At 36.4% G+C, this 26,186-nt stretch overlaps 1 long non-coding RNA gene and 1 pseudogene across 6 annotated transcripts in view; one reads left to right on the plus strand and one right to left on the minus strand.

Moving 5' to 3' along the window:
- LOC143648843 (WW domain-binding protein 11 pseudogene) overlaps positions 1-9,409 on the plus strand; it is a 29,671-nt pseudogene extending 20,262 nt beyond the window's left edge.
- Positions 1-26,186, minus strand: part of LOC143647888 (uncharacterized) — a 251,756-nt gene that overhangs the window by 170,981 nt on the left and 54,589 nt on the right. For 5 of the 6 annotated variants that reach the window (XR_013158250.1, XR_013158251.1, XR_013158249.1 and 2 more), the window contains one exon: positions 13,345-13,381. The exons of the other annotated variant lie outside the window; for it this stretch is intronic. This is a non-coding gene — a long non-coding RNA (uncharacterized LOC143647888). The remainder of the gene's footprint in view (positions 1-13,344; positions 13,382-26,186) is intronic. 6 annotated transcript variants of the gene reach the window in all.

Genomic DNA, 26,186 nt, shown 5'->3' on the forward strand with positions numbered 1-26,186 from the left:
AAAGAAGAGTTTATTGAAGCCATGCATTATGACCCAGTAAAACTAAGGCTACTGCAAACGACTTGAAAATGTAAGTAGACATTTCATCGTCATGTCAAATGCAAAGGAAGTGCTTTATTCTCCCTGTGAGGAAATCCTGCCTTGTAGCCATCAACAACTAAGAATACACCCTGCTTGAGTGACTCCTGAAGGTCTTGGGAAGCAAACTTTAGGCAAAATGAGTTCTACAATTGCCTCTCTAGCTTTTTCCCCAAATAGTTTATCCTTGTTCTCACTTCTTGGATCTTGAAACACTGCCCTAAAGTAATGACAGTTGAATTCAAAATTTGGGAAACTTGGAAATGATGGCATTTAAATTGATGCTCTAGACTAAAGAAAGAGCAAAGGTGCATTCTACTTGTCCCCTTTGATGATCTACTCATTCCTAGAGATGAGAGATCTAGATGGGCTAGAGGTGACAAAGGGCTGGGAACTTAGGGGGAAAACAAAGGATGCTTATAGGGACTCAATATTAGATAATATTAAGGAATTATTTTGCAATTTCATCTGATTTAGTAAGGGTATGCTGGTTATAAAACAGAAAAGCCTTGTCAGTTAGAGAGGTATGTTGTGGAATGATGTGATATCTTGATTTGCTTTAAAACAAGAGATTATGTGAAAACACATAGCAAAACTGGCAAAATGTTGATAATTGTTGAATTGGCTGATAAATACATAAAAGTTCACTATACCGTTATCTCTATTTTGTGTGTTTAAACATTTCTATATTAAAAATATTTAAAAGGAAATAGTCTTTTAAGACAATAGTTTTCTTCAAAAATCTGATCTCCAAACAAGACTTTTGTCTGAAATGACAAATAAGTAGAAGAAAAAAAAGGTGTCTTTATTTTCTACATCACCTGCTACCTTATTTAATCCAGACTACTCAAAATTGCTGCTCTGTTATGTACTCTGCTAAGTAAATCACAAAGCTATACATGTGCAGCATGACCTGGAAAAGATGCCTATGGTTTTAATTTCAAACACACTGAAAGTTACTTTCGTTATGTTCTTAATCAAAGTTTCAGCCTTATCTCAGTAGGCCAGTGCTTTGTTGTTTGTTTGTTTGTTTATAGACTGGGTGGAGGGAAATGGAGATCAAAGGTAGCCTGCATGTTAATAAAATTCCTGGCAGGATATCCTGGGACTATCTAGATAAGCACTTCATTATTCAGCATATCTGCACTAATTTAAACTTAGCTCTGAGCCATTAATCAAATGAAGAATCTTTTACAAAAGTTAATTAATAACTCTTCCACTACCCTTTCATTTTCAACCTCAGGCAAAGATCAAAGAAATTCAGAACTTTTCCCTTTAGCTTAAATCAAAATAGCCTCAAATTTCTATTCACTGAATAATCTAAAAGCAAAGGGATATGTCTTGTCAAATGTTGCCTGTTTTGTGAGAACCACCAAGGATTGTAATTCTCAGATACCTAAGGAACATTTTTCTTCGTTTCTATTTTTTTTTTTTTTTTCTGGGATGGGGTTCCTGAAAAGACTGTCTGTTTTTAGTACCAATTTACTCAGTATCAGGTGGTGGAAGATGATAGAAGAGACAGGATATAAATTTAGTGACTCACCTAATAGTACTGGCTTGGCAACATATTTTAAGGAAAGGAACACTCTGGTTAAATTAAAGCAAAACAAAACAGATAAACAGCAACAACAAAAAACCTTAGTAAACCCTTTTATCAGCTGACACGTGATTGAAAGAATTTTTCAGGGCTTGTTGACCTACTAGTGCTTCAGCAGTTCAAGGCCCTGAGAAGTAGAATTTACTACACTAAAAGCCAAAGGCAACTTTGAAACTGGTACCCTACTATATCTTCACGTTTCCCCTGCATGTTAAGCTGTGGAATTCATCCAAATTCATTCAGAAAAAAGTCATCTAGTTTCACGTTTCCTAAATACGATTTGCAGAACTGAGATATTAAACATTTCTTTAAAAAGAAAAAAGAGCTTCATCATCAAATGAAATTGGAGAAATTGTGAGTCAAATAAAATTTACTGTGATTCTTTACTTTTGGGCCTTCTAGAGCATTTAATATGATAATAGGTATTATGAATCTTCAAAATGGTAAATGCTGTAAGAGCAGTGCAATGTTCACAAATCATCTTGCAGAACTGGTGTTACAGAAATACATTGATGACTGTGATCTGAAAATACATTCCAAGAAAACACACACACATACACACACATAAGAAGACATTAGTAAACCATTCTCTTTTCTTTTTTCATTGCTGTGAACAAGTCTAAGGGCAATGAAAACTGCAGCAGCAGGTCAGGGAATTTTTCTCCCCTTCTTTCAAAGAAACATGAGAGAACTATTTTTCCAGCAGCCTTTCAGACTGTAGGTTCTAAGCCCCTAGATACTTTTTGCTCTAAAGGAGCAAATCCAAGAACCAAAAAGTTGATAAGGGAAGGAGATGCTCTTCCTAAGTGCTTTTAGGTAATGAATGTTCATTTGTGTGGCACGCTGGGGCGGGGTTGGGGAGGAGTGGAATCAGCAGGCTCTTTATAAGTTCCAGGAAACAGTATTACTAAGACCTGGCAGTGACTTTCTGTAAAATCTGGAAAGAAATCAATGGACAAATTATTTTTGTTTCCTTTATTCAATTAAAGTAAAATGAGTCTCCCTTTGCTATCTCAAAGCCCATACCTATCTATTCTAGGAGGATTTAGGAAGTTTATACTGGAAATAATAATGATGATAACTGCCAAATAGCTGTCATATAGGGTAAATTTGATCATTTTAACTGCCTTGACTTAATACCAAGCAAAAAAGTTCCACTCCAATGCTTGCAACTCAGTGTAGATAACAACAAATACAAAAATTAATAATAAACAGACCATGACTACAGCTGATTCTTGAATGCATGGTCTTCCATTCTAATACACTTTGTCTATCGTGACTGTCAACATAACTAGTGTAACTGCATGATTGTTACTGTAGATAGGCTCACTCAGGTGTTACATTCAAGTTCTTTTGTCCTTTATTAATTGTGGAAGAGGAAAGTTAAAGCATGTTATCCTAAATTGTTCAGTCTTTGTGACACTCCGCCAAAAACTTGTTTCCTCTCCCTAGGCCTGGAAAAGCAAATGCCAATTGCCATACAAAAGAGTGCAGATACCTTAACCTATAAGCTAAGAATACACCTTCTTATAGTTCATAGTAGGAACAGAAAGGAACATCATTACAGAAAAACATAATGTAAATCTATGAATACCTTAATGTTTTGGAGTGCTTTTGAAAAAATATTTTTCATTAAAATATTTGTTATAGAATATTACATAGTAATTGTATTTGTTTATTTTCTAACAATATACTCACAGATGCTATATAAGAGATCTTTTCAGGGTTTTGAGTGAGGTTTAAATTGATTTTAAAAAAGAAATAAGATATTATTTTAATTCAAGTGGAGTTAACTTACTGCTAACTATTTATTTTGAGTATACCAAGCCTTCCTGCCAAGGATTCTATCTCTAAATATTTTCAAGGACTTCATTATGTGGAATTCTAGAACTGTCAGTGCTAGATTCTATGGGGAATAGAAACTTCTTCTCAACTGGGGTCCCAGACTGGAGGAAAGAAGTAGAAAATAGAGAAAATGGTGATGGTTAGCTAAGAGGTGTGATCAAAAGGAAATTTAAAAGGCTCCTTAAGGAAATCTACAATGTTGATTTTTGACCATTTCAAGTTTTATGGTTATATATAAATTAGAATTGGTTAATGGGATACAGTACCCCAGGTATTCAATGCAATGTACAAGGGCAATAGAAACAACTTGATCCAACTCTATGGACTATAGTTCCATGGTCCTGAGATCCTTCTGTGAGAATTTTGTTCTCCTGTGGAAAAATTATATTTTGTTTATTATTTTTGCTGTTATTAGGCAACAATCACAAATATCACACAATGGGTTGGCACAAACAGCAGGAATTTATTGGCTCATCGTGTTGAGGGAGGAAGTCCAGAAATGAGATGTCAGTGAAGACATGCTTTCTCCCCAAGGTCTATAAGATTCTGGTGCTGGATGCCTGTGATCCTTGGGGTCCCTTGGCTTCTAGCCCTGCCTTGTGGTTTCAGTTGACTTTAGGCTCCCTACTCCTTCCCGAGGCTTTCTCTCTCTCTGTCTGAATCTTATTCTGCTTGTAAAGCACACTAGTAATCTGAATTAAGACCCAACCTCATTCAGTTGGACCATCCCTTAACTAAAATAACATTTTCAAGACATTTACGATGGATTTGCAACCACAGGAATGCAGAGGAAAACCAACAACATGTTTAAATCAGGTTACATATTCAATCTGCCACAGGGAACAACTGTAAACTTAAATGGGAGCTCTCTCCATTGCATTCAGCAACAAATCTTACCACTTGTGCTGGTTTGAAAGGAGTTGTGTACCCTAGAAAAGCCATGTTTTAATCCTAATCAGACTCAGGAAAAACAGAACTCTCTAATCCCCATTCAGCACTATAGGTTGGAAGCTTGATTAGATTATCTCCATGGAGATGTGACTCGAACAGTTGTGGGTATTAAACTTGATTAGATGGAGATGTGTCTCCACCCATTCTATATGGGTCTTGATTAGTTTACTGGAGTCTTATAAAAGAGGAGAACAGTGGGAGAATGAGGAGTTTCTGAGAGAGCAGAAAACGCTGCAGAACCATGAAGTAGAGAGTCCACCAGCCAGCAACTTTTGGAGATGAGGAAGGAAAATGCCTCCTGGGGAGCTTCATGAAGTAAGAAACCAAGAGAGAAAGCTAATAGACTGTTTTCATGTTTGCCATGTACCTTCCCAGTTGAGAGAGAAACACTGAACTCATAGGCCTTTCTTGAGTGAAGGTAACCACTTGATGGTGACTTGTTTTGGACATTTTTATAGATTTGCTCTAATTTGGAGTTTTTTATGGCCTTAGAACTATAAACTTGTAACTTAGTAAATTCTCATTTTTAAAAACCATTCTGTGTTCCAGTAGCCATGTTTCTTGATGATGATTGTATAATGATATAGCTTTCACAGTGTGACTGTGTGGTTGTGAAAACCTTGTGTCTGATGCTCCTTTTATCTACCTTGTCAACAGATGAGAGGAACATACGGAATAAAAATAAATAATAGGGGGAACAAATGTTAAAACAGATTTAGTTTGAAATGCTAGTGATCAATGAAAGGGATCAGTAAGGGGTATGGCCTGTAAAAATTTTTTTTTCTGTTTGTTATATTTTTCTGTTGTCTTTTTATTTCTTTTTCTGAATTGATGCTAATGTTCTTGGAAATGATCAAGATGATGAATATGCAACTATGTGATGATATTGAGAATTGCTGAGTGTGTGTGTTCGGAGTGTTTGTTTCTTGTAATTTTTTTTAATTAATAAAAAATTAAAATGCAAAAAAACAAACAAAAAAAAAAGCCATCCTGGTATATTGCATTCCAGCAGCTAGCAAACTAGAACACCAACTAATCTGAAAACTCTTTGAAATAGCCCAAGGGTGTGTGGATAGCCACATCCAAACATGGTAGAAGTCAAGGATAGGTCCCAACCACCAATGAGCAGCCTGAAAGGGCAGGAATTTGGGCAGAAAGAGAGAGCGAGAGTGTATGTGTGTGTATTATGTGTGTGTGCATGCATGACCACACCTGTGCGTTTCTGGACATAGAGCTAGCTGACCCTTATATATGTACTATTCACCTTCACACAGTCAACTTTTGAAAACATGTTCAGGAAGATAAAAGACAAAAAAGAAAGGAACGATTTGTATGATTCCATGTTGAATAGCACATAGCCACCTGCTTCTAAATAATAAATTAATGGGAATTAAATATTTCTCCTTTATTTAAGGCTAAAGAGAAAATTCACTTCCATTTGGTTAGATAAAAAAATAACAAACTTTTGTGCTATCAGCATAGAATGCCCTTCATGATTTTCTCCCTTCTCCTCCTCCTTTTTCCCTTTCTTCTTCTTCCTCTTCTTCTTTTTTCCCTTCTTTTTCTTCTTCTTCTTCATCTTATTATTATTATTATTACTACTACACAGAAGAAGGAACATTTCAGCAGAAAGTTTTGAAGGAAGACAGAAAAATCTCTTATTTGGAAGTTTATGTGTAATGCCAGTCTTGAGAAACCATAATGGCTCTTTTCAATGCAATTTTATTGAAATATATGCACATACCATATAATCATTCATAGTGTACAATCAGTAGTTCACAGTAGCATCATATAGTTATGCATTCATCAACACAATAAATTTTGAACATCTTCATTACTCCTGACAAAATACCTATAAGAATAAAAATGAAAATGAAAAAGAACACCCAAAACATTCTATACTCCTTAACCCCCCTATTATTTTTTTTGTCCTTATTTCTTCACTCACCTGTCCTTACACTGGATAAAGGAAATGTCAAACACGAGGTTTTCACAAGCATATGCTCATGCCCTAAAAGCTATGTAGTTAAACGACTGTCTTCCAAAATGAAAGCTACTGGCGTACAGTTCAACTATTTTGGGTATTTCCTTCTAGCTATTTGAATCTGCTAAAAACTAAAAAGAGATGTCTAAATAATGCATAAGAATAACCTCCAGAATGACCTATCAATTCTATTTGAAATCTCTTAGCCATTGAAACTTTATTTTATTTCATTTCTCTTCTCCCTTTTGGTCAAGAAGTCTTTCTCAATCCCATGATGCCAGATCTAGTCTCATTCCTGGGAATCATGTTCCACATTTTCAGAAGATTCACATCCCTGGGAGTCATGTCCCATATGGGGGAGGGCAGTGAGTTTACCTACCAAGGTAACTTAGAGAGAGAGGCCATATCTGAGCAATAAAAGAGGTTCTCTGGGGGTGACTCTTAGGCATCATTATAAGTAGGTTTAGTTTCTCCTTTGCAGGAATAAATCTCATAAGGGCAAGCCCCAAGATCAAGGGTTTGGCATACTGAATTGGTAGTACCCAGTGCTTGTGAGAATATCAGAAATTCCCCAGGTGGGGAAGTTTAATATTTCCACAGTTTTCCCCAATCCCTCAAGGGGCTTTTGCAAATGCTTTTTTATTCTCTCCTCAAATTACTCTGGTATTATCAGGGCATCACACTAAATTGTACAAACCAACAAGATTTCATTCCCTATTCAAGTTTCCATGTAATAATTGTATTCTAATAAACTGGCAATACAAGATAAATTAGATAGTGTGCAACAGAATATATAAATTTTGCACCAAATAAACATCTCTTCCTTTGATCTCACACAGAAGTTGAAGTTTTAAACATGGTCAGGGGAGCATGAGCTTTCAAGGTGGTGGTGGCTGAGCGGCTGACTGAGGACCAAGGTGAAGCCCTCTATAAAGTGAAAGAGGCCAGGGATTGCCCACACCTCACTTCTAGCAGTCCTGGGAACTCAGCAGAAGTGTTGCCCCATTCTTTTTCAATGAAAAGTGAACAATACAGATTTTAAACATGGAGATCTATACCATCCACCAAGAGTGGAAAATTTATGAACCCCACAGACCAGGCCTGAAAAGAAGCTCAGAAAACAGAATTAAAGAGCAAAAAGTGCATGATGGTATGATGGTATGAGCTGCAGTTTTGAAGATAAAGGATTCTAAGCAGATTATCCAGGGCATGGAGAAATTATATGAAATGGAGTTTAACCCCCTGCAATAGCCTCAGTTAAATGAGAAGGTGCTGAAAGACAAACTTAAAAGCTCTGTGAAACCTTTCAATGTATCTACAACCCTACGAAAAAGAGAATCCAGACATTTACAAATAACTGAAAAAGTTAGAAGTAGAATAAGAGAAGAAGGCTCAACTGAGTCAATATTCTGATGCTGTCAAGATGGTCAGTACTTGGACTCTGAGTATTCCTTTGCTAGATATGCCTCATGCTCCTTCCAACATCTTGATCCAGGACATTCCACTTCCTGGTACCCAACCTCTTTCCATCATTTAAAAGATTTCAGCCTATGGCTCTCCAACTCGAGCAGTATCTATACTTCCTCTTCTTGGACATAGTGTTGCATGTTTGTCCTCTGACAGAAAACCTCCTCTCTCTCCCGGTCCACCTCCTCCTCAAGTCTTGGAGATGTATGGCCATAAAGTGAGCTTTGCCCTAGATCTTCATTCTCATAGGTGAGACGAAGATATGTTATAACATCCTGAACATGCCCAGCAGGGTCATGATGATGATGTTCCCAGCACCACTGAGAATAACGGCGATCCTCAAGACATAGATTAGGATAAGCATGATGACAGCACTGATGACAGTGACACTGGCAGATCAGGTGGAGAAAATGAGGGAGATGAATTTGTGGACCACGATGACAGTGAGAGAGACAACAATGAAGAAAAGAAATCAGATATGAGTGTACTATTTGCAGATATGCCTGGAAAAATCAAGGGAAAAAAGAACATGAAGAAACTGACTCCTCTTCAAGCCATGACACTTCAAATGGCAAGTCAGGAAATCCCAAAGGAGGGATGAGAAGAAGAGGAATTTTCAGATGATGATGAAGATGATTCTGAAACAGAAAAGCAGTCCCAAAAATAGCATAAAGAAGAATTTCTTTCTGATGGCACATCTACAGCTTCTTCACAGCAGCAGCCTCCAGCACATTCTGTTCCTTCTCAGCTACAAGGACCTCCCGTGCCAGGACTACCTCCTCTTGGGCCATCACCTGCACCACCTTTACAGCCACCTGGACCACCTACAGACCTTCCTCCTGGGACACCTCCAGGGGCTCCTCCATTCCTGAGACCACCTGGAATACCAGGATTCTGAGGGTCTTTATACCAATTTTTACTTCCAGGAACACCACCGGGCCAACCCCCTGGCTCTCCCCAGGTCCACCATCAGTTCTGCCCCCTGGCCCTCCTCCTTGGGGACCTCCACCAAGGCTACCTCACCCCACACCTCCAGATACTCTTCCACCTCATTCTGGCATGATGTACCCACCTTTGGTGCCTCAACTTCAACCTGCCCCACTGGGCTTTTTCCACTAGCTCCCTTGCCAAATCCAGGGGTTTTAAGTATCCCATCCAATTTGATTCTGCGACTCAGTGCAGATGATACAAAAGCAGCCACCAATGAAAAGAAAGCCACAGCAACCATTAGTTCCAAGCCACAGATCACTAATCCCAAAGCAGAGATTATTCAATTTGTGCCCACTACACTGAGGGCACATTGGGAGAATAGACGGGCTATTGTTGCTCCCCAAAGAAACTCAGAGGATGACTCTGCTGTGTCTCTTGCCAAAACGGCCCCCAAATCTTGTCCTTCTGTTCCTGTCTCAGTATAAACTAAGCTTGATCTATGTGAAGCTTTCATGAAAGAGATGGAAATGCTACTGTGCCAGCTTTTTACGCCATAACAGGTTTCTGTCCACATCAGTGGTTCATGGAGAAAGAGGCCCTTTTTAAGGTTAGGTGAAAGAGCTACTTCCACTTTCAGGGTATTTTCTAATTTCAGGGTGAATAATATCCTAAAGTTTAGCCTCGGTCAAAATATATTGCATATAAGAAGGTATATTTCATTCAGAACGGGTTGTTTGAAGCAGTGCTGCTAACATCTATTCCCTTTCATATCACCATTTTCATCCCATTTCTTTTCCCTTCTCCAATTCTTCTGAAATGTGATCAAGGGGATCTCAGTTACTTAATTTGTTTCTACTGTACTTTCCTGTGTGCTGTTGGCACTGGAGTAGAGATTTCTGAGGAACTGGTTTATTTCACCCCATCTTGGTTTTTGTGTTTGAGTTATTTTAAATATTTTCTTGTAAATACTTTGTAATATTTTACTTGTAATGGAATGAATCACAATGTCAATTCCTAATACAATGCAGGATTTGTAGAAAGAAAATGTACAATTCTTTGATTAAAATATTTCCCAGACTTAAACTTTGAGTGTTTTGTGGGAAAATTAACAAGTGTTCTACATCAACAACAACAAAAAACAGTCAATATCATCTTTTACCCTTTAGCCTGGATTTACCTTAGTCCTAACCAGTTCTGCTTCATTCATATCTCTAATTAAAATCTGATCTCCTTTTCAGCCTTTTTACCAGTTGCTGTATGGAGTAATCCTGACTTTCATAGCTGCAGATCTCTAGCTCTGGGTCTCAGTTGTCCTACAAATACCCAGAATTCCAGGGACTGCCCAGGTTATACACACAGAGCTCAGCATCTTAGAATTTAGAAATAACCTTTACCACTCAGGAATAGATGTGCCTGCCATAAGAGCTTACAATCTGGGAACTTTTACAATGAGCCTTCCTCCTGATAACCTATGCTCTCAGATTCAATTCTCAGGGTTTGCACATTATTGTTAGTCCATATTAGTGAGGCATTATGATGTTTGTCTTTTCATTTCTGGCTTATTTCACTCAACATACTGCCCTCGAGGTCCATTCGCCTAGTTTCATGCCTCACAACTTCATTTCTTCTTGCAGCAACTCATTATTCCATTCTATGTATGCACCACAGCTCACCCTTCTGTTCATCAGTAGATGTACCCTAGGCCACCTTCATCCATTCGCCTCCTGTGGAACCACCACACTGCTCTCCAGACAGGCTGTACCATTCTACTTCCCTACCAACAGTGAATAGAGAACAGTACATCCCTTTCTCCACATTTTCTCTAGCACATGTATCTTTTTGTTTATTTTTAAACAGTTTTATTCACACACCACACTACCCATCCTAAGTAAACAATCAATGGTTCCCAGTATAATCACAGTTATGCTTTCACAACCACAATCTATATGAGGACATTTCCATTTCCTCCACAAAGAAAGAGGAAGAGGAGGAAAAAATGAGGGAAAAAATTTTAATTAAAATAATAATAGTAATAAATAAAATTTAATTTAAAAGGAGAAACAACAACCCCAACACCAAGAATCCCATAACCCTCTCTTATATCTCCCTCATATTGCCACTTATCTTTGATATATTGCCTTTGTTAGATTTACTGGAAGCATATTACAATGTTACTGTTAACTATAGACTCTAGTTTGCCTTGATTGCATTTTTTTTCCATACACCATCAATTTTCAGCACCTTGCAATGTAGGCATTAATTTGTTCTCTCTCATGTAAAAGCATTCTTATACTTTTACATTTAATCAACATCATTGACCACTCTAGATTTTGCTAAGTTATACAGTCCCAGTTTTATCTTCTATCTTTTCTTCTGGTGTCTTACATGTCCCTAGCCTTCCTCCTTCAACTATACTCACACTCATCTTTGTTCAGTGTACTTACAATATTGTGCTGCCATCAGGTAGTATTGTGCTATCCATTTCTGGATCTATACAATCAATCCTGTTGAACATTCTGAACTCCTTCAGCATCAAATGCCCCATCTCTACCCTCTTTCTATCTCCTGATAATATATGTTCTCAACTTTAACTCTCAAAATTTGCTCATTAATGTTAATGAGACCAAACAGTATTTGTCCTTTTGTTGCTGGCTCATTTCACTCAACATATATCCTCAAGGTTCATCAATTTTGTTGCATGCTTCATGATTTTACACTGTTTTACTACTGTGTAATATTCCATCATATGTATATACTACAATTTGTTTATCCACTCATTCATTGATGGACATTTGGACTGTTTCCATCTCTTGGCAATCGTGAATAATGCCACTATAAACATCAGTGTGAAAATGTCCATTGTGTCCCTGCCTTCAGTTCCTCTGAATATAAACCTCATAATGGGATGGCTGCATCATATGGCAATTCTATAGCTTCCTGAGGAACCATGAAATTGCCTTCCAGAGTGGTTGCACCATTCTCCATTTCCACCAACAATGAATAAGTGTGCCTCTTTCTCCACCTCCTCTCCAGCACTTGTCATTTTCTGTTTTTTTTTATAATGGTCATTATAGAAGATGTGAGATGATATCTCATCATGGTTTTGATTTGCATTTCCCTAATAGCCAGGGAATTTGAGCATCTTTTCATCTGTTTTTAAGCCATTTGTATTTTCTCTAGAGAAAAGTGTCTATCCATGTCTTTTGCCCATTGTTAATTGTGTTAGATGTCTGTTTGTTGTTGAGTTGTAGGATCCTTTTATATATTCTGGATATTAAGCCCTTATCTGATATGTGGTTTCCAATATTGTCTCCCATTGCATTGGCTGACTTTTTACTTTTCTGAAAAAGTCCTTTGAATCACAAAAGTGTTCAGTTTTGAGGAGATCCCATTTATCAGTTTCTTCTTTCATTGCTCATGCTTTGGCTGGAAGATCTAAATCACAAATTCTTTATGATATTTCCCTACATTTTCTTCTAAACATTTTATGGTCTTAGCTCTAATGTTTAGGTCTTTGATCCATTTTGAGTTAATTTTTGCATAAAGTGTGAGTTTGGGGTCCTCCCTCATTCTTTTGGATATGGATATACATATCCAAACACCATTTACTGAAGCAGCAGCTCTGTCCCAATTGAGTTGGCTTGACTGCCTTATCAAAGACCAATTGTTCATAGATGAGAGGGTCTATTTCTGAATATTCAAATTGATTTCATTGGTCAGAGTATCCATCTTTATGCCAATATCATGCTTCTTTGACCACTGCAGCTTTGTAATATGCTTTAAAATCAGGTAATGTGAGACCTCCCACTTCATTTCTCTTTCTCAAGATATTTTTAGCTATTTGGGGCATTCTGCCATTCTAAAAAAAATGGTTATTGATTTTTCTATTTCTGCAAAGTAAGTTTTTAGGATTTGAATTGTTATTGCATTGAATCTATGAGTAAATTTGGGTAGAATCGGCATCTTAACTATTTTTAGTTTCCCAATCCATGAACATGGTATATGCGTCCATTTATTTAGGTATTATTTTATTTCTTTTAGCAATTTATTGTAATTTTCTGTGTATAAGTCTTTTGTGTCCTTGATTAAACTTATTCCTAAATATTTGATATTTTTAGTAGTTATTGTAAATGGAATTTTTTTCTTGATTTCCTCCTCAGACTGCTCATTAATGATATATACAAACACGTAGATTTTTTTGCTTGGTGATCTTGTACCCTGCCACTCTGCTGTATTCATTTATTAGCTCTAGTTTCAATGGCTTTTAATACAAAATTAATCTGTATGATCCCAGATTTCTAAGTAATAAATTTATGAAAAGATTTGAGATGAAATACAAGGAAACATTTTATCAAAATCTAAGAACAAAACCATGTTTCAATTAAGCTATGTTTCAGCATTTAGAATTAGCAACTAAGAAACATGTTTTATCCTTAAATATATATATTACTTTCAGGGTGGTGCAATGGTGGCTTAGTGGCAGAATTCTTACCTGCCATGACAAGAGACCCAGGTTCAATTCCCAGAGCCTGCCAACAACAACAAAAAAAACTTTCAACATTTTCTTTTTAAATAAAAATTTTTTTAAAAAATTTAAAGATAAGAAAACATGTAAATCTTATTTCACTGATTATTATGCCTAGTTGTAGAATGTAATCAAGATACCCCCTGACTATCCTATGAAAGCCCAAATAGTTTAAGTAAAAAATGAGTTAATTAGGCTTCCAGACAACCAAGATGATGGCATAACATGCTCCAGGATGCCACTCCCCCACAGAATCTTTTAATAATTAGCAAAAATTGACAGCTGTCTTCCATAAAACCCAGGAAATAATTAAAGAGTTATGGTAACTAAGTGAGTGCACAATCAAGAAAACACAGCCTTAAAAATGGCAGGAAAGGATCACAGTGCCATTGCTGGCCCCTTCCCCACCTCCACCCTGTGTCTGGAGCCAGCCTGCACCCATTGTGTGTCCCTGGCCCATTCCTGAGGGAGCAGAGAGCCCATATGTGCTTACCATGGTATCTGTATGTTAGTACCAATCTATCAATTGGAAACCTCCAGTCATGGTATAACAATGCAAACAGCATGTTATCTACAAGCATTGCCAAGCTATTCTTCTAAGCAGGATATCCGCACTAATAACCCCTACTGAAGTTTTCTAAAATCATTCACATTTAGGAAAATACCTAGAGGTTGTAATAAAGAAGAAGTGAATTAAATCTTTGTCTTTTGGAAGCAAACATCCTGATATGGATGAACTGGAAATGATTAATTCTTTTCTTTTTTCTTTGCCAAAAGACAAGCATTTGCTTAATTGAATAGGGGCAGAAAAACCTTTTCTCCATATATGGAATGGAACCCCAGCTACTTTTATAGGCAGGAAACATGATGTTCTCTCAGATTATCTGTGGAAGTAGTCCAAGTTAGAACAATAACACTCCTAAGTGGTTTTCCATTGAGTTATTACAATGGGTCTGAAATTATCATATTAATCTGTCAAATATAAGGCTGGTTCAAGTGAATCCTGTGTACCAGAACTCCTTGGAGACCACAGAAATATGAGAATGGTAACAAAAGACTGATGTGGAGCAGTGAAAAGGAGTGCTGTAGAAGAAAACAGTGGAAAGATTTTGATTAGGGAAAGCAGAAACAAAAAAGGCATTTTCAATTTTGTTTGGTAGAATATTGAAACATTGATTGAGGTTGGCATTCTGTTATGAATCCAATAGCCTCTGTGCCTTGTCTTCGTCTTTACTTTGTCTCATTTGTGATTCTATTTCATTCTTATGCCCGTGAGAATTTAAGTCAAATAGACAACTAGAACACAGCTCTTATTCATTTAATATGGATTATGCTATTATGTTTGTGTTGAAAGTAGGAGTAATTGAGCTAATATGCAGCTTAAGTACTATTTATCATTTTTAATTTTCCACCCCCTTCCTTCTGTTTTCCTTTTTTATTATTATTATTACTAACATTTGTTTTCCCTTTTCAGAAACTGAGCAAAATGCAGGTTGCAATGTGGAAAACTATTTTGGCACACATTAGTTTGTCAGAATGAGAGAGCTTTTTTTGTTTGTGCTCTATACAACCTAGTATTTTGTACTTTTAAATAATTTTTATATTCAATGATAAACCCCCAAAACAGGTCATTTTATTTCTCTATCTGTTAAGAAAACAGATAAACTCTTCTTCATAAATCTTTCTTTTCTTCACCTTGCTTAAGTTTTGGAGATCACAACAATATCTTTTTTCATAAGTATGTATTTTAAGTGACTTTGTTACTTTTGAAAACAATTCAAATAATGCAGAAAAATACAAAAAAGAAAATGATTATCACCTGAAATACTACACCTAGAGATTTACAGTGTTAGCATTTGTGTATGTTAGCATGAATTCTAAAGAATTTCTGTGTCTATAAACATATGAAAATGGATATGCAATTTTATATGAAGGAGATCTTTCTATTCAGGCTGTTTTGAAGCATCATACTTAACTCAACTATCTCTGGGTCAAAATTCCATATCCATAAATATGAAACGCCACACAACCTTCAAGGCTGAGTGTAATCTAGTCCTGCCTATTCTCGTATCTCATCCTCAACTTTTCTCTCCTATCATTCCATTTCTCCTACACTGATCTCCTTGTTATTCACCAAACACACAAAGCTTCTTCCTACCTGAAGGCTTTTACATTTTCTATTTCCTTCTTCTTGGAATGCTTTTCCACCAGATCTTTGCTTGACAGATAACTTTATTTTGTCATTCAAGTCACCTCTTCAGAGGTTTTCCACATTCACTCTATCTGAAGGAGCCACTCTGTTATTCTAATCTCACTGCCCTGAGTAATTTTCTTCATAATTTTTTCTCTGTCTGAAATTATCTCATTAAATTTGTGAAATGACCAAGTCATTTTTTAAATGAATACTTTGCATAACAACAAAGGAGATTAATAAACTGATCAACTTGCTACACTTCAATCAAATAAAAAAATTTTCAGAACCTAAGACTTTAAAAACAATTGGAATGACTTTAGAATAACTTAACTATCAATGGCTTATGGCTCTTAAAGAAAAAATCAGTTGCTTTTTACTGCATGGCACGTCAAGAATCTTCAGTTGTTGCTCATAAATTAAAGAATTTAAGCCAGTCTGACATAGCTTTCTTATAATATTTATAAACTGTAGGGGAGTGGAAAGTTGATAAAATCTAAATCTTGAACAACACAACCTCCCAGTCAGTTAATTAACTTTATGTTGTAAGGAAGATTTGATACTCAACTTAAACAATCAAGCCCCTAATATATATAAATAGTTATAAATACCTTTTCCCAAAAATCTACTGATCATAAACAATCCAGTGATAGACTCTTTAGCCAGATTTTCTATGAGTAATTGTAAATATAAATAATATTATTACTTGAGTTGAAACATTCATCTCATCTTTAAGAGGAAAAATAAATTTTAGAAACATTTGGAAACAATGTCCTGGTTGAATTAATATGAAAACCTTGGAAAACAGGGGGAAATGAAAGTAATGATTCTAAAAATCTCTTAATAAAAAGGAAGTTATTTTTGGGTTTGATTTCCAGAGCCTGCCCATGCCAAAAAAAAAAGGAAGTTATTTGATTTAAATCAAAATAAAAGCCTCTGTTTTGAATTGCTTTTGCTATTTTTATTCATAAACCTGCAGGGCTCTAACGTTGTCATCTAAAAGCATTCATTAGTGAAGCCTGAAAATGTGAACATTAGGCATTGATGTTTGAAGATGTCTACAATAAGAAATAATTAGCAGAAAAAATAGCTGTAGGATTCACCACAAAATACTTGCAGTTCATTTAACTGAAAAATGTATTTTTCTATTTGAAAATTGAACATTTCAATTTTTGATATGCAATTGGCCCTGGGTATCTATTAAATATGGATTTGTTACCTCTACCCAGAATTTGAACCAATTAAGGAAGTAAAGCATTGTTGATTTCATGATTCTATAAAAAGTTCACTTGTAGAAATGCCTGCTGTAATTTAAGTATCACATTGAACTTCCTGATGTCACCAAATGAAATTAATGTTAAAAGTAATAATTTTGAGATTGTTGCTTTGTACTCCTGGGATGAATCAATTTTTCTGTCCCTTTTATTGAGCACATTACAAGGACTCCAGCCTTCATGGTTCACCCTTCCACTTGTTCCCCAAATAACAATAATCAAAATCTCCCATTCCATTTGATCACCATAATATCCAACTTTGTTGAAGACCCCCCTCTTCAAGTATCTGTAAGGGTCCTAATGATTGCATATATACTTTCCACAAATCTGTTTAGATTGTTATGTCAGCCTAACCACTGTCAATTTAGGCAGCTATTTCAGGGATTCCAGTTGCTGCACCTCTCCAAAGTCCAGGCTATGGTGTTAAAAAAAAAACTGTACTGAGCACTTGGGTTTCATAAAGGGAAATTGAAATGCAGAGAAAGAAATGAAATTAAAATTGGATAATAGTTATTTCTACTACTTGAGACAATCAGTCATGCTTCTTCATTTCAATTGCGTCAACTGGTCTTCTTGCTCCTTACTATATATCCTACTTTGCTGACATTTTCAGTGTCCTATGGACAGAAGCATCCCCCAACAGCCCTCAGCTTTCATTTCTATCCTACTTAATAGGCATGAGATCATAAAATTTGGAAAGACTCCATTCTGCCCACAGTGAAAACAAGATTTCCTTGCTGATCATCTCCTTGTTGCTAAATTTTCCAATCGAGAATTGTATTTTGAATTTACTTATAGATTACCTGAAAGAACATTAGAGTTTTGCCCAAAATAAAAGGCCAATCTTCTCCCCAAAGATAATAGAGAAACAATAGAGAAAACTACTAGCCACTTTAAAATAGTAATCTGGTAGTTTGAATGAATGAATTAGATCTATAGTATGGATAGATCTGGAAAATATAAGAATGTTGAAGAATAATATACCATGAAATAATTTATATAAATATATCATATATAAAGATACAAATGTGCAATTAGTACATAGAAACCAACAAAAATGCTGATTGTCGCTGAGGAAAAAGAGAGGAAACTAAGATTTTGATGTTATCAGAATTTTATTTTTATAAAGAAAATGAAAAAATGTGGCAAAATATTAACCTAATATAATTCTATGTAGTAGATAAATGAATGAATAAGTCTATTTAGTGGGCTAGTTCTGGTATTGCAAAGTACTTTGTAGCAGAGAAACTTTGTTTCATTTTGCTAAAGCTGCCAGAATGCAATATACCAGAAACTGATTGGCTTTTACAATGGGGATTTATTAAATTTACAATTTACATTTCTAAAGTCATGAAAATATCCCAATTAAGGCATCAAGGGGATGATATGTAGACACTGAAGACAGGCCATGGCATCCAGGACACCTCTGTCATGTGGGAAGGAACATGGCTGGCATTTGCTGGTCCTTCACTCCTGGGTTTTGTTGCTTTCAACTTCTGTTTCCAGTGGCTTCCTCTTTGAACTTCTATGGCCCTCGTATCCACTTTTCAGGGCCCTTCTCCATGAGCTTCTCTTAATTTCATCTCTTATAAAGGGGACTCCAGTAAGGGAATTAAGACCCACCCTGAAAGAGGCAGGTCATGTCTCAATTGAAATAACCTAATCAAAAGGTCCCTCCTACAATAGATCTGCACCCACAGGAATGGATTAAAAGAACATGACCTTTCTGGGGTACATAGCTTCAAACTAACACACCTACCCACAATTAAAAATCATAAACTCTGCACAAGGTACAAGAAACAGCTATTTGAAGTTACTCTACGATGACTTAAACAAAGGTAGAAATTAGAAGACCCTAACAAGACTTAAAACCAATCTTCTACCTAACAAAACCTAAACCCAAATTCCAGGTAATAATCCAGTAATTTAATTGTTTGCCAATTTATTGTATAGTTCACAATATCTTCCTCTGAAGTGTGTTGATTTGCTTTTCTATCAGACAAATTACTAAATATGAAAATAACCCAGCTCCCAAGCAATCCCACAGTAGTGGTGGTGATGGTGGTGGTGATAGCAGCAGCATTTGGGTAGAAGGAGGGGAACTTTTCTCTCTGGCCAAATAATCTGATTCTTGGTAATGCCAAGAATGTGAGAAGTTGCCCATTTATTTTCTTTTTTCTCTGTCCTACAAGCACATGTTCCAGAAGGCAAAGATAACATGAGACACGTGTGACAGAGTGGGAAGAGGAAACCCTAAATTCCTAAGAAGAATAGTGGTAGGGGAAGCTGGGAGTCATAAAATACCAGAGTTCTCTAGAGAAACCAAATCAGCAGGTGATATCTGTGGATATAAAATTTATAAAAGTGTCTCACATTACTATGGGAATGTAGAGTCCAAGGTCTGTAAGGCAGGCCACAAACTGATAATTCCTATGAAGGTCCTAAATGAATTCTCAGGAGAGGCTGGCTGGACAACCATGGGAGTGGAAGAGCCCAAAATCCACAGGGCAGGTTGTGAACCTAGCGACTCCAACGAAGGGTCTGGACAAACTCCACAGGAGAAGCTCGCCGACTGAAGCAGGAAGCGTGTGTCTTCTGAATCCTCCTTAAAAGCCTTCCAGTGATTAGATTAAACATCACTCATTACAGAAGACACTCCCTTTAGCTAATATCAGCTGTGGATGCAGCCAACATGGTCATGACTTAAGTCCATGAAATGTCCTCATAGGAACAGACAGGCCAGCACTTGCTCCACTAGACAACCAGGCACCACTACTTAGCCAAGCTGACACATGAACCTGACCATGACAACCAGTGAGATCACAGAGAGGATGGAGCTCATCAGACTGATGGTCTGCTAAAAATGAAAATAATTTCTGCTTGATTTAACCAGACCTAGAATTAGATAACAGACTATTCAAAATATCTAGGATGCAATTCAGAAGAATAGACAGCAAAAATAATGGGAAAAAATATTGAATAGGGCCTCAAAGAACTGACTGACAGCACAAGGTGCACAAGCACACATGTCATGGATGTCTCAGAAGGAGAAAAGAAGGGAAATGGGCAGAAAAATTTTTGAGGAAATAATGCCAAACTGTTCTCAACTTTTATGAAAGACATAAATATGCATGTCAAAGAAACACAACATACTCCAAACAGAATAAATCCTAATAGACCTACTCTGAGACACATACTAGTCAGAATGTCAAATGCCAACAATAAAGAAAGAATCCTGAAACCAGCAAGAGAAGAGCAATCCATCATATACAAGGGAACTTCAATATGATTGAGTGTTGATTTATCATCTGAAGCCATGGAGGCAAGAAACCAGTAGTATGATATACTCAAGGTACTGAAAGAGAAAACTGCCACACTATAATTCTTCATCCAGCCAAACAATCCTTTAAAAAATGAGGGAGAAATAAAGTTGAATGTGAGTATAACAGAGGGAAAAGGGCTGGGGGCACGTGTGAAACCAGAAGGAAAGATAAAGGATAAAGACTGAGACAGTATAACTTAGGAATGGCTAGAGTGGACAGTGATGGTAATTAAATGTTCAAATATAAAAACGTTTTTGCATGAGGGAGAAAAAATGAATGTCAACATTGCAAGGTGTTGAAAATGGATGGTTTATAGGGGAAAAAATACCATCAATGCAATCTAGGGTCTATAGTCAATAGTAACATTGTAAAATGCTTTCACTGAATGTAACAAAGGCACTATCCCCAAACTAAATATCAATAAGTGGGGGTTATGGGAGAGGGGTATGGATTTTTTGCAAAAGAAAGGAAAAGTTGAAAAAGTGATCAGACTTCAATAGAGATCTGAATGAAGCTGATTTGGATAGGACTAAGGTTAAAAAAAATCAGAATGCAGGATAAAGGAAGATACCATCCATATTTTAAAATTTCAACTTCTGTGTGAAACCAAAGGAAGGGGCATTGATTTGGTGCAAAATTTATATTTTTGGCAGTGCATTATATAATTTAACTTGTATGATCAGTTTATTTGAACACCATAATTACATGGAATCTTAAATAAGGTGTGAGATCTTATCGGTTTATACAGGTTAGTGTGATGCCCCCAATATATCTCAGAGTAATTTGGACAGAGTATTTGCAAAGTCCCCTTGGGGTACTGGGGGGGAAGGAGGAAATATTCAACTTCCTCATTTGTGGAATTCCTGATATTCTCACAAGCCGTGGAGACAACCAATTCAATAGGCTGAGCCCTCGATCTTGGGGTTCAACCCTATTGAACTTATTCTTGCAAACAAGAAGCTAAGCCTACTTATAGTTATGCCTTAGAGTCTTCCCCAGAGAGCCTCTTTTGTTGCTCAGATGTGGACTCTCTCCTAAGTCAACTTGGTAGGTAAACGCACTGCACTCTCCCCTATGTAGGACATGACTTTCAGGGGTGTGAATCTCCCTGGAAATATAGGACAGAACTCCTGGGTTGAAACAGAACTTGAAATCATTGGATTGAGGGCTTTTTGATCAAAAGGGGGTGGGGAGAAAGAGAAATGAGACAAAATAAAGTTTCAGTGGCTGAGAGATTCCAAACAGAGTTGAGAGATTATCTTGGAAGTTGTTCTTATGCAGTATATAGATAGACCTTTTTAGTTTATGGTGTATTGGAGCAGCTGGAGGGAAGTACCTGAAACTGTTTAGCTGTGTTCCAGTAGTCTTGATTCTTGAAAACAATTGTATAACAATATCGCTGTTACAATGTGACTATGTGATTGTAAAAACCTTGTGCCTGAGGCTCGTTTTATCCAGGGTTTGGACAGATGAGTAAAAAAAATTAGGATAAAAAATAAATAAATAATATGGGGGGGTAAAGTGTAAAAAATTAGGTAGATTGAAATACTAGTGGTCAATGAGAGGGAGAGTTAAGTGTATGGATATATGAGTTTTTTCTTTTTTATTTCTTTGTCTGGAGTGATGCAAATATTCTAAAAATAATCATGGTGATGAATACACAACAATGTGATGATATTGTGAGCCATTGATTGATTACCATGATTGAACTGTATGTGTGTGAAGATTTCTCAATAAAAATATTTTTTAAAATGAGGAAGAATTTAAGATATCCACAGGTAAACAAAAACAGAGAATTCAGGAACAAAAGGCCTGCCCTACAAGAAAAACTAAAGGGAGTTCTGGAGGTTGAAAGGAAAAGACAATAGAGACAGTCTTAGAGGAGAATATAGAAATGAAGATTATCAATAAGAATAACTAAAAGGATAAAAAGAGAGACAAAGATAAGATATGACATATAAAAATGAGATGATAAAGTGGTTGCACTAAGTACTGTCATTACAGGAATAACAATGAATGTTGATTAATTAAACACCCCAATCAAAAGACACAGATTAGCAGAATGGTTAAAAACATATGATCCATCTATGTGCTGTCTATTGAGAGATTCACCTTAGATTCAAGGGCACAAATAGGTTGAAAATGAAAGATCAGGAAAGATATTCTAGGCACACAATAACTAAAAAAGAGCAGATAAGCTATACTAATAAAAGACAAAATTGACATTAAATGCAAAACTGTAATAGAAAACAAAGAAAGATACTATATACTGTTAGAAGAGTCAATTCACCAAGAAGAAATAACAATCATAAATATTTATGTACCTAACCAGGGTGTCCCAAAACACATCAGGCAAATACTGGCATAACTGAAGGGAAAAATAGATGTCTCTACAATAATAGTTAGAGACTTCAACACACACCTCTCATCAAAAGATAAAACATCTTGACAGAGGATCAATAAAGAAACAGAGAAGTTGAATAATATTTTAAATAAACTAGACCCACGAGATATATACAGAAAATTACACCCCAAAACAGCATGATAAACATTCTTCTCAAGTGCTTTGGATCATTCTACAGGATGGAACACATGTTTGGTCACAAAACAAGTCTCAATAAATTTAAAAAGATTAAAATAATACTGAGCACTTTCTCTGACCATAATGAACTGTACATTTCACAAATACATGGAAGTTAAACAACATATGCTTAAACAATCAGTGGATCAAAGAAGAAATTGCAAGATAAATCAGTAAATATCTCAAGACAAAAGAAAACAAGAACACATCAAAACTCATGGCATGTAGCAAAGGCAGTACTGAGAGGGAAATTTATAGTCATAAATACCTACATTTTAAAAGAAGAAAGACCTAAAATCAAAGACCTAACTACACACCTGGAGGAACTAGGAAAAAAAAAAAACCTAGCAAACTAATCCCAAAGCAAGCAGAAAGAAGGAAATAACAAATAATAGAGTAGAAATAAATGAAGTTGAGTATTAAAAAACAATAGAGAGGACGAACAGAACCAGAAGATGGTTCTTTAAGAAAATCAATAAATCCTAATATGTTACTATATTAAAAGTGGCAAAATCCTTAGCTAGTCTGAAATATTTTTTTTAAAAAGAGAGAAGATGCAAATAATATAATCATAAGTGAGGAAGGGAACATTACTACTGACTCCACAAAAAATAAAAAGGATCACAGGAGGATACTATGAACAACTGTAACAACAGATTAGACAACATAGATTAAATGAACAAATTCCCAGAAATGCACAAACAACCTACACTGGCTTCAGAAGAAATAGAAGATCTCAACAGACCAATTATAAGTAAAGCATTGAATCACTCATCAAAAACCTCCCAACAAAGAGATTTGGAGCAATTAGGCCATCTGCTCTCCTACTATGCATGTGGTAATAAACTCGTTGTCTCTTGAAACGCGGGTGTCTCGGGAATTGGCTATTGAGCACATCGGGCAGAAGAATCCACAGCTTTTGTCTGGTAACAACTTGGTGACCCAGATGGGACAAATGCTCGAATGTCTGGAGCCCCAGCAGAACAGATAAGCCAGCTAACTGAGCTTTTTGTGGCCACTGGACTGAATTTAGTCTAGAGGCTCAGCCACCAGGGTTTCTCTGTTCTGCCAACACTCCAGAGACTTTCGGCACCTTAAGAAAGCTTCAAAGAGAGAAACCATTTCCAGTTCCATATCCGGACACCTGACTGGGTTGCATGGGTCATCAGGGTAAAAGTGGATCAGGGAGTAAATAAGCAGTTCCGAGTCCCCTTGTCTAGGCCAGGGTCATTGTGCTAGTTTGCTAGCTGCCAGAATGCAACACACCAGAGATGGATTGGTTTTTAATAAAAGGGGATTTATTTTGTTAGTTCTTCAGAGGAAAGGCAACTAACTTTCATCTGAGGTTCTTTCTTACATGGGAAGAGTCAGGGTAATCTCTGCTGGCCTTCTCTCCAGGCCTCTAGGTTCCACAACTTTCCCGGGGGGTGATTTCTTTCTGCATCTCCAAAGGCCTGGGTTGAGCTGCAAGTGCTGAGATGAGGCATGCTAGGCTGCTTGGGCTGTGCTACATTGTGCTCTCCCATTTAAGCACCAGCCAATTAAGTCAAAAGTCATCCATTGCAGCAGGCACGCCTCCTAGCCGACTGAAGATGTAATTAGCAACAGATGAGGTTCACGTACCATTGGCTCATGTTTGCAGCAACAAAACTAGGTGCCTTCACCTGGCCAAGCTGACAACTGAATCTAACTACCACAGTCATGCTTCCAGAATGATCTCCTTTGCTCTGACCTCTACACCTTCTGATTTTGGGTACCAACTATACAGGGTTTGAAGACCTGACCTGATCCAACAATTAACTCATGTTTAATGGAATTATGTAGGTCTGTTTAAGTGTTAGCTGGTGTGTTACCTAGGTATTGGTTAATTATTAAATTGGTGTGATAAGTGTTTTATGTCTGTTTAATTGTTAATTGATGTATTCGGTGTGTGTTCTGTACCGGGTTTGATGCCCTGACCTAAATTTGTCTGTTGACTATACTCCTAAAAAAATAAGTAATCCAACAATTAATTAGTATTTAATGAAGTTAAGTAAGCCTGTTTAATTGCTAGCCAGTGTGTTACCTGGGTATAGTAAAAGTTGATGTTTAATTGTTAATCAACATGTTAAGCATTTAATGCCTGTTTGTTAGCTGGTGTGTTCAATCTAGTTACTAATTGTTGTGTTCCTGGATTTGTATTGGTCAATTGTTCCTCACTGGTTACTGATTATAGGAATTCTTTTTAAAAGGGAATCTTTGGGCTGTATTGAAAATTGAAAAAAAATTGGTTATGAGTCTATAAAAAAGGTTTATTTCTATAACATAATCTGGTCTAAAATATGATTTTAAATGAAAATACTATCATTATAGTTAGAGATATTACAGTTAGAATTATTCTGCAAAAAGGCAGAAATGGGATGAGATAATATATTCAATACTTTATTTGTCCTTCTCAAAAGTATTTCTGTGTTTCTGTTTTTTTTTTTTTGAGTAACTAATTTTCTATTGGTGTCTGTTTGCATTTCCAATGTATATTCTCATACCTCTGGATGATATCAAATTAATAAGAAAATTCTTAAAAAGCTTTATTTAAACTGTTCAAAATAACTAGGTGCTTGTTATAAATATATAAATTAATACTTCTGAAGTAAAAGAGTAAAAAGGGGAAAAAGCTCTGGTAAGATTCAAAATGTTAATTTTGTAATTACTGTAAATAAACTGGGACATTAGAAAGAAACCATCCCTGGAATTTCCTTAAGCAGCAAAAAATTGCCAAAGGGCTGTATTCTAGTTTGCTAGCTGCCTGAATACAATATACCAGAAACAGAATGGCTTTTAAAATGGGGAATTTAATAAGTTGCTAGTTTACAGTTCTTAGGCTGAGAAAATGTCCCAATTAAAACAAGTCTATAGAAATGTCCAATCTAAGGCATCCAGGGAAAGATACCTTGGTTCAAGAAGGCCTATGAAGTTCAGGGTTTCTCTCTCAAGTGGAAAGGCACATGGCAAACTCAGTCAGAGTTTCTCACTTGGAAAGGCACATAGTGAACACGGTCAGGGTTCCTCTCTCATCTGGAAGGGCACATGGCAAACACAGCATCATCTGCTAGCTTCTTCTCCCAGCTTCCTGTCTCATGAAGCTCCCAGGGAGGCATTTTCCTATTTCATCTCCAAAGGTCACTGACTGGTAAACTCTCTGCTTCTCGTGGCTATGTTGTTCTCTGCTCTTTCAGAAATTTCTAGCTTATTCTCCAAAATGTTTCCTCTTTTATAGGATTCCCACAAACTAATCAAGACACACCCAAATGGCTGGAGACATGTCGTCACCTAATCCAGTTTAACAGCCACTCTTGATTAAATCACATCTCCAGGGAAATGATCTAATTACAATTAAAAAATACAGTATTGAATAGGGATTATTCTACCTTTATGAAATTGGATTTTGATTAAAACATGGC

The sequence above is a fragment of the Tamandua tetradactyla genome, chromosome 10 (genome assembly GCF_023851605.1).
Source record: "Tamandua tetradactyla isolate mTamTet1 chromosome 10, mTamTet1.pri, whole genome shotgun sequence".
Taxonomy (NCBI): domain Eukaryota; kingdom Metazoa; phylum Chordata; class Mammalia; order Pilosa; family Myrmecophagidae; genus Tamandua; species Tamandua tetradactyla.